The 12,334-nt window shown below is 42.0% G+C and overlaps 1 non-coding gene across 1 annotated transcript; it reads left to right on the top strand.

Annotated features, from left to right (window-relative positions):
• The first annotated feature begins 11,549 nt into the window (after nt 1-11,549).
• Nucleotides 11,550-11,621, top strand: TRNAP-CGG (transfer RNA proline (anticodon CGG)). Its single transcript has one exon. It is a non-coding gene; the product is annotated as a tRNA-Pro (tRNA).
• The last annotated feature ends 713 nt before the right edge of the window (nt 11,622-12,334 follow it).

The raw sequence follows: 12,334 nt of genomic DNA, 5'->3' as shown, positions 1-12,334 counted from the left end.
AGTGACCATCAAGGGAGCACTCATTTTCCTACGTGATGCAGTAAGAGGACAGATAACGTGAGAGAAGGCTAAGTCATTCAATCGGGTAAACACTCACGATCCTCCCTGACGTATAATAGGGAAGTTGGGTAATGTGAAAGATGAATTACAATCATTTGTCTGTTCGCGTCATCCAGTAAGGTGATTTTTTGTTTTGTTTTATGTGTGGAAAGGTCAAGTGAGCCTGAAGGCGGATAGGAGTCAGGTCATTACTTTCGTCTCCACCTGACGTGTGGGATGCAAGGCAGGTGACATGAGAGGTAAACACTCGTCTGCCAGTCAGGCGAACACTTACTAACCCATTGAGCAAGAGGTCATCGCTTTTATTTTTTTTATCATATTCTCACGACTGTATTTAGAGAGATTTCGAATTAGAGGGGTCCGGTAGAGCCTTTATGAACTCCTTCAGTACGAAAGACCTATCCCAGGTTGAATAAAATCACCTGATAGAAGCAAGAATTTAAAAAGGTGTGTCATGCGGGATCGAGGAGTTAATTACTTGACGTGTGAGAAGCTGAGCAGGTGGTGCGAGGGGTGGCCAAGAGTCGGATCAACACTCTCAAATTGCAATCCGGTGAGCGCCCTCATTACCCTACCTGATGCGTGAGGAGCAGGATAGGTGGTGATGAGTACAGTAAGTAATAGTTAGGTGTACAGTTGCGGACAGTAGTGTAGTTTCATTTAGTCGAACAGTTCTGATACTCTTTTTAAAAATTCTAAAAAGCTTGTTGGAACTCGTAGATCACCTCGCTAGGTTTCGAAAGCCATTATGTATTGTCTCACTGTTTATCGTTATGGGGTAGATCAATATTTGCGTCCGTAGCTCTATGTTCTGATCATCCAATCGAGTAAGCATTTTTTATCATCGTATCAGACGCATCTCTACCTGGAAATTAAGTGGTGATTGTACTGTATGATCTCTTATCTTTCATCTTTCTCTCCCTTTATGCTGTATGATCTCTTAGCTTTCCTCCCTCTCCCTTCATGCTGTAGTTCTTACCTTTCATCTCTCTCCCTCAACTCCTTCTGACAGATGGTGTATTTTCTTGTTTTAATCATGTTATCTCCAGACGATTAATTTCCGCTTATGAGACCTCTTGATCTCCAGACGAATTAATTCAGCTCCTGGGAGACCTCATCATGAAGTAGTAAGTGAAGCCCGTAGCCCACATAACATCTCCAGTTCAAAAAGGGTCTGTGGAGATAGATTGAAATAAAAATTGCCAGTACTCTCATAGGAATGTAAGATGTTCTCCGCAATACATAAATAAATAAATAAATAAATCTCGAGCATTCAGAAGAGGTGATTGTTTACACTCCTCGCAAACTTAGTCAAGTCTAATATGTGTGTTTGTATGATTTGATCTGTAACCACATAAGTCCCTTAAAACGCCTAAATCGAGAGAGAGAGAGAGAGAGAGAGAGAGAGAGAGAGAGAGAGAGACAGACAGACAGACAGACAGACAGACAGAGCTGTCTTTGGGCAAGTGTTCAGGAAGCAATTTTGACAATTTTAAAGTGAATTGATGAAGTAACGAAGGAATGGACACCAACTGAATCGTGTTAAAAAAAGAAAGAAGAAAGGAAAGACAAAAAGCAAAGGCAGTATGATCTTCGTGGTGTGGAGACGGAAAAATAAGTCACCGAATGGAAGGCGTTTACCGCTTGATTACCGGGGATCGCGTTACCTGGATAAACTCATCTTGCGACAGCGGGAAAATTAAAAATACTTCAGTCGTTATCTTTCTTTAAGGAGTTACGAATAATTTGGACACTTCCATACCAAAGAAACCCTTTATACCTAACACTGATGCTGCGGTGACTTATCCCGGGTACATAAAATCTTCCATTGCAACCAGGAATAAAATGTAAACTTCTTTTTCTTTAGGCCAAGTAAAAGTAATGTAAATAATGTTTTTTTTTTTATAGCCTCGTAAAATTAAGGTATATGGAACAAAATTGTGTAATTTAGTGTAAGGCTGTCCACTGAATATATATATATTTTTTACATGCTCCTTGATCAACGCTGTGTACTTTAGTCACACACTAGCTTTAATAAGAATAAGGATGATGATGATGATAATAATAATAATAATAATAATAATAATAATAATTATAATAATCATAATCATAGTAATAATAATAATAATAATAATAATAATAATGATAACAATAATAATGATAATAATAATAATCAGCAGTAGTAGTAGCAGTTGTAGTAGCAGTAACAGTAGTAGTAGTAGTAGTAGAAGTACCAGTAGTAATAGTAACAGTAGTAGCAGTAGTAGTAGTAGTAGTAATTAATAACAACAACAATAATAATAATAATAATAATAACAATAATAATAATAACAATAACAAAAAACTCTGACATTTAAATTGTTTGTACCCCGCCGAAAATTCAAAGCAGATAATTTGCAGCAAGATTGTTATTATTCTGTATACTTCATAAATATGGATGCCAAACCCCTTCAGTACCATGACGTGTTCTTCATTTTTTTTTTGTTTAATCTAAGTAACAAGACAACTATTTTATTCAACGCTGGAAATATATCTTAGTGAAGGGGTTAATGAGCGCTGTGGCAGGTATTTTCGTCAGGTAAGGAGTCTTCGTAACATTTCTTCCTTAGCCATTTATTTTTGGGTATGGTTGGTTAATATCCTTCTGTACGCTATGTATGCAGAGTACGATTGATGTTTGAAGGGTTAATATAATACAGAATAGAACAGTAAAGTATAATAAGCAAAATGAATCGCTTAGAAAAAGGTGTTGGGAAGCTTAGCCAATGAGCATACGGATCTAAATCTAACCCCACTAGATCGAAAAGTATGTCCAGAGGTAGCAAGAATTAACAAACAAAAAAAATCGTATTAATTGGGCTATTTATTTACACGAAAATACATTGTCTTTTAATTTCTCGTCGTGCTCAAGATATATGTGTGTGTACATTTTATTCATTAGCTTCTGTACCGTATTTAGGGTGGTCTGTTTACAATCGCAAAGTGGAATGCAGAAGTTCATTTTTTAAATAATTTTTTGACGTACGTTATGGTGATCGTGGCACATATTTGGCCTTCCTTTATAGGTGCTGACTGCATTCTGTAAAATGGGATGCAGGCTGACCTTACCTAATAACCACAGGCGTTCCATAAATGACCTTTAATAATTAGGGGTTTGCACTTCACCTGCCAGTTTAAGGTTTGATTATACAACGTTTAAATACGTCACTACAATGACCCGATTTTGGGGTGATTCTTGCTACATCCAGACGATATTATTTATTTTTGGAGACATATTTTGAACTTCCAATAATCCCATCACTACTAATGTCCTTCTTAAGTTAAATAAAAACATTTAGAGAGAGCAAGAACAAAATTCAAAAGATGCTCTCAGGTGGAAGAGGGTAAAACGTGGCGTGGTGAATTTATAAGGAAGATTGCATGGTGTTAAGAGGATGTAGAGTGTAAAATATTTGTGGCAATATTTGGTGCTATATTGGTTATCGATAACTCACGCTCCTCACCCTCGTCCACAATGCCTTCCTCCCTCTCCCCCTACTACCCCTTGAACCCTTTCCATCACTCACCTCCTCCTCACCCCTTTCCATCCCTCCATCATCATTGCTTGCCATCCCCCCTTCCTCCTCACCCTCCTTCCTCACCCTCCTCCAATCCTTCCTTCTTCATCACCTTCTACCCCTCCTTCAACACCCCCCTTCCATCCCTCCTTCCTCATCCCCCTTCCATCCCTCCTTCCTCACTCCCCTTCCATCCCTCCTTCCTCATCACCTTTCCCTCCCTCCCTCCTCATCACCCATTCATTCCTGCTTTCTCGTTCCATTCCTTCTCATTCCCTCGCCACCCCGCTCTTTCTCCTCACCCCTCATTTCCTCCCTCCCTCCCTCCCCACTCTTCCATTCAGCCCTCTTAACATCTACCATATCTCTTCACTCTTCTCTTCCTCCCTTCGTTCTTCCCTGTTTGCCCTACTAATACAATTCTCAGCTGTAAGAACGCAAACACCATCAGGGCAATATCACCAAACTTTCTACTCAGCTAAATACATCTAAATTACCTTATTGATAGTGTAATACCTTCACATATCAATAAAGCCCATTAAATAGATATTGACCTAGATACTTATGTGTTCTTATTACGTGCTGAGAACTGGACTGTCACAAAAAATCATATTATCACAGTGAGAGTACAAACAGCATCATGTAACTACCATACATACACCACAACAGAGATACACCACTCCTCCGCCATATCCCTCCTCCTTATGTTATTCTGCTTCAGCCAGTCTACCAGTACACCGGCTTTATATTATTATTATTATTGTTGTTGTTGTTGTTGCTGTTTATTATTATTATTATTATTATTATTATTATTATTATTATTATTATTATTACTACAATCAATTTGCTTCAGGCGATTCCATACAGCTTATTAGACTTTGTTCCCTATTCTCGTCCGATGATGCTGATACGTCTTCCTCAGTATTTTTTAAGTGATTGGTTAATATCTTTTGTACTTTATTTATGCAGGTATGGTGATATTAGAAGGATTTATACGACACCGAAGAGGACTGTGAGGTGTATTGAACAAAATAAATCGCTTAGGAAATGGCGTCAGGGACCATCCTCAACTGAAGAGAATACGGGCTTTCTCAACTGCAGTGGTTGGATACAGCCTTCAGCCAGTTCAGTACGAGAAATCTTACCCAAACTGCATAAAATCATCTCTAGGAAGCATCAAGAACGTGTGTGTGGGTGTGGGTGTGTGTGTGTGTGTGGGTGGGTGTGTGTGTGTGTGTGGGTGGGTGTGTGTGTTTCTGTCTGCCTGTTCACTGACGGCGGTGAGGGGGCGAAATGAGTGAGAGAGCAGATGCAGGCCGACATAAATTATTCACTCACTGTATTCTCTTCTTTTCTTCTTTCCATGAGAATACTCCTACACCAACGAGAGTATGGCCACTAGAGTGTATGTGTACTTGTGTAGTTCCCAGAAGTCACTCTATCCTCCTCCACTTCCTCCGTCTCTTCCTCTTCCTCCTCCTCCTCTTCCTTTTCATCTCAGAGTGCAGGTTTGAGTCTAGAGAACTCCTCATCATCGTCCTCCTTCATATCATCTTACTGTGCTGTAATTTCGTTTAGTCTGGTAGTCATTATGATCCTCTGAAGTAGATACCTTACTATGGTGTGCCGTTCGGAACTTGCAACATTAGTTCATGTGTACCCAGCTATTAAGTCACACACACACACACACACACACACACACACACACACACACACACACACACACACACACACACACACACACACACACACACACACACACACACACACACACACACACACACACACACACACACACACACACACACACACACACACACACACACACACACCCACGATTAACAGTGCGAGCCAATTACAGAAGATGGTTGTAGCTTCGATAATTAAAACGTATACCACAGAGAGAGAGAGAGAGAGAGATGAAGTATATCGCACAGTTTTTCCTACTGATCCTCTTTAAATTTCAGGTAATGTTGTTTGTCTTACTTATATGAGGCCAGGTGAAACTAACTTATATTTGGTCAAAAAATGCTTTCTTATATCTCCTTATGATTCACTGCTGCTTCTGCTCCGACTGGACATAAACCGAGGTGCGGCAGTCCTCCTACATGTCAGACACATTCCTACGTCGCCTCTTTAGCACTAGTGCCCACCGTCCAAGCCATATTTAACACATGTAAGAGCAGTGTTAGGAATCTCGTCGCGGTTGCTTGACTGATATCCGCCCTCCCTACTAAATACGTGCTATGGCTGTCGTGGAAATATTATACTCAGCCCATCACACATGGAAGAAAATTCAAGCAGATATGCATGAATTTGATTCCTGAGCCAACGCAAGTTATTTTGAAGATGTGTAGAGAGACGCATGTTGTGACCCTTTCTTTTGCATTTGTTTTACTCGGCACTTTTCTTTCAATACTTCACTGTTTGTTGGCCCTAAAGAGTCACTCCGTTCTTCACTGGCTTTGCAAATACTGGCAGGTGGAGGGTAGCAACGGAGACCTCATTCTCACGCGGGAGGAGATGGGAGGGATACTTGGTTTTCCTTTGTGCTTACACCTCTCTGCCACCCTCGTTAGGATCTGGATGGAATAGCTTCATATCCCTATAGGTTGCGATGACCGAGTATGGTTAGCAAAATCTTAACATTTATGTCCTATATTCTCTCAATGTACTCTTTCTGCATCGTCCTGTTAATTTCTTATTACTTTTACTTATTTTTCCCAGTTGTATCTAATGGAAAAGTTAATCTGTGTTCTCACACTTTCATGTACAAAACTGGTAATTTTGGGATAAGTCTTCCCCGGTCTGTCTTTCCCGCTGCCTACGAAGAAGTCTTTCCAACGCAGTCGTTTTTTTTTTTTTTAGGGATGATTTTTGCTGATGTTCCTTTATATATATATATATATATATATATATATATATATATATATATATATATATATATATATATATATAAAAGTGAGGCTGAGCAGCCCCGGGTTGCTGTGGTGAAGTATGTGTCTGACTCATCCTCAGGAGGTAAACGAGTCCTCTTGAGAGGTTTGGTGTCCTTCGACCTCACCTACTGATCTTTGTGTTGGTGTAGGTTTTGGGTTGCCTCTGTTTGCCTGCGCCTCCTTATTTCAGCTTGAACTGTTCCTACTTCTACTTCTACTGTTCATTGGACACTGAACTTTCTTTTAACTGCGTAGCAAAACGCAGGGTATCTGAGAAAAGGGCCTGCTTGGTTACTTGTTCTTTTTTTGAGAAAACATCATCTTAAAGCTCCAAATCGCCAACACCACCATACCTACCAATCATCTTATGATGTACTCCCTCTCCCTTCACTCACACTATTTCACCATCGATCACCATCCCAGCCTATGCCGCACATTTCTGTCCGCCCACCCCACTATTAATTGTGCTCAACTCTCACTATCAGGCTGGCGGTCGAAGCGTGCTCTTATTTAGCGTCACCCACCAATTTTCTGTAATTTTTAAAGCAGTTCATGTCCACTTTCTATTTTGTTTGTTCAACGAGGGTTCTGGTACACAAAGTCCTCTCTGTACTGTGGTCTAACCTAATCTGTGTGGCGTTATTTGCTTCGTCTGTGGTCTGTGTTCGCTCCCCCTAACAGTTTTTGCCCCCTCTCTCTGCTTCAGGAGCCCATCCCCTGTCCATCATGCTTCTTGCTTCTCTCTTTACAACTCTTACTAATCTCTTTCCTATCCTCCTCCTCCATCCAGTACGCCTTTCCTTTGCTTATCGTCCCGTCCTGCCTTCCATCCTTCCCCTATCTCTTCTTTCTCCACTCCTCCTCTCCCGCTCCTATAGTCCCTCTCCTTCTCGCTTCTCCCTACCCTCCTCCTCCTCCCGAACCTCCTCCTCCTCCCAGCCCTCCCCCTTCTACAAACCTCTATCTTTTCTCCCCTCTTCACACCTCCCCTCTGCTTCCTCCCTTCTCTTTTCCCTCAGTCTTCCTTGCATTATTCATTCCCAGACTCTCTTCAGCTCTTCTCTCTTCTTTCTTGCCAGTCCTTTCTTCACCTCTCATTCCTTCCTCCCTTCCCCCTCCTAGCCCCCTCTCTGTCGCCCTTCCCCTCAGCTCTCCTTGCTTCTTCCTCTTTCACTCCATCTTCTCAGCACTCTTTCATCCTTCCAGGCATCTCCATCTCTCCTCCCTTCTTCCTTCCTCCCAACAATCACTTCATCTCCTTGTTCCTTCTCTCCTTGTTCCTTCTCTTTTCCTTCCCTCCTGTCTCTTCCTACTCACCTTCATACCCCCTCTCCCCTCCTCCCCTCCTCCATTCCCTTCCCTATTCTCGTATCCCATCCCCTCTACTTCCTCCCTCCTTTCTCCTCATACCTCCTTCCTTCCTTCCTTTTCCTCTCCTCCTACCCAAACCCTTGCCTTCCCTCACTCCTCTCTCCTCCTCCTCCCCCCCTCCCAGACTCTCATGGCGCGTTCCCTGTAATCATATTTCCCGCTTCAGCTCACAATGCTCACACACAAGTTGCTTTGCTTAGACTGCGATATAAACAAATCTTGGCAAATTCCACGTGGGTCAAGCGTTTTTTTAGTGGTTTATTACACAGCAGCTGCTTAGTTTTACCTCGGATATTCGTCTTGATGAGTTAGAAGTAGTTTAGATGTAGAATCCTAAAAATTAAGCCCTTTTTACCTAATCTTGGCCCAGATTTTCGCCCTTCTGTACCTTATTTCACGTATAACTCAGTGGAAGAATATGACAGTGTTGTGACTCTACACCCTTTCCACAGCACTTCTTCCTGCCTTGCACAATATTCTGATCTCTCCTCACTACTCAGCATTCAAGACGGAGAGATGGCAATTTTAGGCCAAGCTGGAGTAAAACGGATATAGTAGAAGGTTCCCAGGGTCTTTTACTGCTCTTGATGGCTTTTTTTTTTTTTTTCAAGCTAACAACAGACAGCTTTGTTCAGCTCAGAGAAGTCCTATCATTCAGTGGTTAAAAATAAATAAATAAAAAACTCTTGAGTCATCCCTTCACTGCACCTGGCATACCTGTTAATTGTTTGTAGGGTAACACTAATCAGTTGTATTAGAATGAGAGATAACTTAGCTATCAAAGCGTTTATTCTTTCATTATGATTTTTTCCCTGTAGTCTTGCACGATGGGATAATTCTGTTCACCATAGGAAGGATCCATCTTGTGAGTATTAACAAAGTTTTTAATCTAGTTTAAAACTCTACCTAAAGATTAATACTGAACTTAATAAGAATAAAGGAGCAAAACACATAATCGTACTGAAGTTATTTAGTTCTGAAACATCGCAAAACTAGAAAGCGCTCGGAGAGCGCATACCTGCGCATAGGTCAGTGCCATTAAAAAGGATCCGGATCCACCTCAAAAGTTAATCAAGTCTTTCTTCGTCCATGGCCCACCTTTCCACAAAATTTCATTGAAATTCATTGAGAACTTTTCGAGATATTGTGCGGGATACTCCGGATCTAGATCCGGATCCTGCCCAAAATTTAATCATTTCCTCCCTGACCCATGGCCCGCCCTTCCACAAAATTTCATCAAAAATCCTTTCATAATCTTTGAAGTAATCCAGGATCCGTATCCGTGGATATAGGATCCGGAACCGGATCCGGCCCAAAATTTAATCATTTCTTCCTTGGCCCATGTTCCACCCTTCCACAAAATTTCATCAAAATTCGTTCATAGCTTTTTGAGTAATCCTGCTAACAGACAAACAAACAGACAAACAATTCAACGCGGGGTAAAACATAACCTCCTTGGCTGAGTTAATAAAACATTCCCCCCCCCCCATTTTTATCTCCAAAATTGGAGGATTAAATTTATTTCTCCTATATTCCTCGTTGTTAACTTCGCCCTGTATTGTAGCGTAAGGGCTAACCACTTCTTGCACTGAAAGGTTTTGACATGAATAACCATAAAAATCAGGAAGGATAACACACACACACACACACACACACACACACACACACACACACACACACACACACACACACACACACACACACAGATTGCCTGCACCTTGATGCTGTTAGTTTTAAGACTGTGACCTTCAGTCTTCCACTCCCTGTCACACCACTCTCTGGGGAAACAAGCGGGGGGGATCTGGGGGCACCCCGTCTCTGAGCTGGGAAAATGTGTCTTTTTCAGGGCATAATTGTGGGCGAATTCTCCTGATGGTGTACTGGTTCCTATAAGTGAAGTTATGGGAAAGCTATTCGAATCCTTTCATTATAAAGTAGTTTTACTTAGTGTGTGAGGGTAATGTATTTTAAATATTTTCCGTTTTTTTTTTTTTCTGATATTCATTACTCACTATCAGTTTTCAGGTGAATACAAACGTGAGCTTAGATTTTAAGCATATAAGTTACTTTACACACACACACACACACACACACACACACACACACAAATGTTTGCTCATATATTCGTGTTCTGTGCTTAGTAGTAATTATTTGAACAGTCAACTTCGGGCAGTGTCAGGTCAAACTCCTTCCCCGGCTCCCCGAGTAATGCCTGCCCACATGCTTATACCTCTCTGCTTTCTCAGTTCTCTTCTCTCAGCATCTGCTTTGCAACACACTGAGCTACCTACCCTCTACATCACTAGTTCTCTCACGCAGAAAACCTTCATCTCACCTTCTTACTGTCCGTCCTTCCTTTTGCTAATTAACTGATTTTTGCTTCGTCGTCTCCCTTCTTCCCAAACTTCCTCCTGTTTCCCTGACTGCCCCTTTAGAATCACCTTAAGGACGATAAACAGTTCAGGTGTTTCGTTCTGGCTATAGACGATTTTATTTAGATTAGAACTAACATATCGTCGTCGTCTGAGTGCTAGAAACATTCGCTATATTCTTTTCACATTAACCTGACCCAGATTTTCATCCTAATGCGGTGTATTCCATGAAGTTGAGTGGCAGCAAAAGACAGTGCTGCAGCTCTACATCCCTTCCATAGCACAGCACTTCTTCATGACTAGCATCACATTCTAGTTCAATCTGTTGTTACATCTCGGCACTGAATAAGGAGAGATGGTAGTTTTAGGCCAAGTTCTAGTAAAATGAGTATAGTAACCCTCTAATAATGACAGAACTCCTCAATATTTTATTCTTGCTACCGGCAGACGATTTTCCTAAGGAGTGGTTATCTGCCATCTAGGGGCTAACTTTCATCTCAAGACTAGAAACATTCCCCAACCCCCTCCTACGACCTCTTTATTTCCTCACACGATCCCTTGACTTCCCCCTACCCCCCCTCACATCGCGATTGCTTGACTTCCCTGTCACCTCACGACCCCTCCAAAACCCTTTCACTTCCCCCTCCACACTACCTCTTCACTTCCCCCTAACGACTTCTTCACTTCTCCCCATCGCACGACCCCTTCACTTCCCCCCATCTCACGACCCCTTCACTTCTCCCCACCTCATGACCTTTCACTTCCCCCACCTCACGACTCCTTCACCTCCCCCACCTCACGACCTATCCACTTCCCCCCAGCCTGACGACCCCTTCACTCTTCCCCACCTCACCACCCCCTTTTTCCCCCCTAACTCACGACCCCATCGCTCTCCATCTTACGAGCCCTCTATTTCCCCCCACCTCACGACCATTTCATTTCTTCTACCACACGACCCCTTCACTTCCCGTCGCGACCCCTTCATTTCCCTAAATACCCCTTCACTTCCTCCCATCAGTGTCACACCATTATTTCCTCCCTTCACATGGCCCCACCTACTTCTCTCTCACCACCCATTTAGATTTTCTTTCCTTATGCCCATTCCACCATCAACCTCGGCCCCCTTTCATCACCATAATTAGACTCAGTTACCTAACCTAACCTAACCTAACCTACCCTAACCTAACTAACCCTATCTTACCTTACCTAACGATTATTCTAAGGTCTCTTCACCGCCCCTTGTTCTCATCGGCCTGTTGGTCTAGTGGTATGACTCTCGCTTCGGGTGCGAGGGGTCCCGGGTTCAAATCCCGGACAGGCCCGTTGGAAATATTTTAGGGTACCTCTCTTGCCTCGGTGACTAACCTTGCACTCTCATAACTCACAGGGCCCGAGGACGAATCCCGGTTAGGACAGTGATTGATATGATTTTCTCTGGTGCAAGATGGTCCTTCCCACTCGCTCCTGACGGGTTTAGATTTAGGGACTGGTGGACGAGGAAAACATTTTTGTCTTGTTTTGTCCTGCCATTCGTAACTTCAGCCCAAAGAACAGGATGTCATAATTACATCCATCTCTGGAAAGGATCATTAGGTCTGTTGCTGTTTGCTTTCTTTTATACTCCTCTGTACCTTTTTGTATTACTACCTTCAGTCCGGTGAGACACATTTTTTCATTCATTCCATCTACCTCCAGACGATTTTAATCAGTTTAAGACATACTTCTCGACCATAATAAGATGTACATACGCTCTTGGAATTCGAGCGGTCTTTCTTCAGCCCAATAAACTCGTTGAAAGATGGTATGAAATAAGAGAATACGACATCGATATAAAAGAGTTAACCTTTATAGCACGAGTGATCCTTCCAAAGTTCAGTAATGTAATGCAGGAGTAACACTTATATGGAGAAGCCTTTATCCTTTCTAATGGGGCAATGGGAGTTTTAGAAAGTTAATGGCGAGGCTTTGGAAATTGTTTTTATCCTTTTGAAACCTGTGATATATTTTAAGTATAATCCTGCTACCGTATCACTAG

The sequence above is a fragment of the Coenobita brevimanus genome, chromosome 63, assembly GCF_032717465.1.
Source record: "Coenobita brevimanus isolate Jiangsu-jjx chromosome 63, ASM3271746v2, whole genome shotgun sequence".
Classification (NCBI taxonomy): Eukaryota; Metazoa; Arthropoda; class Malacostraca; order Decapoda; family Coenobitidae; genus Coenobita; species Coenobita brevimanus.
This window is presented reverse-complemented; position numbering and strand designations above follow the sequence as displayed.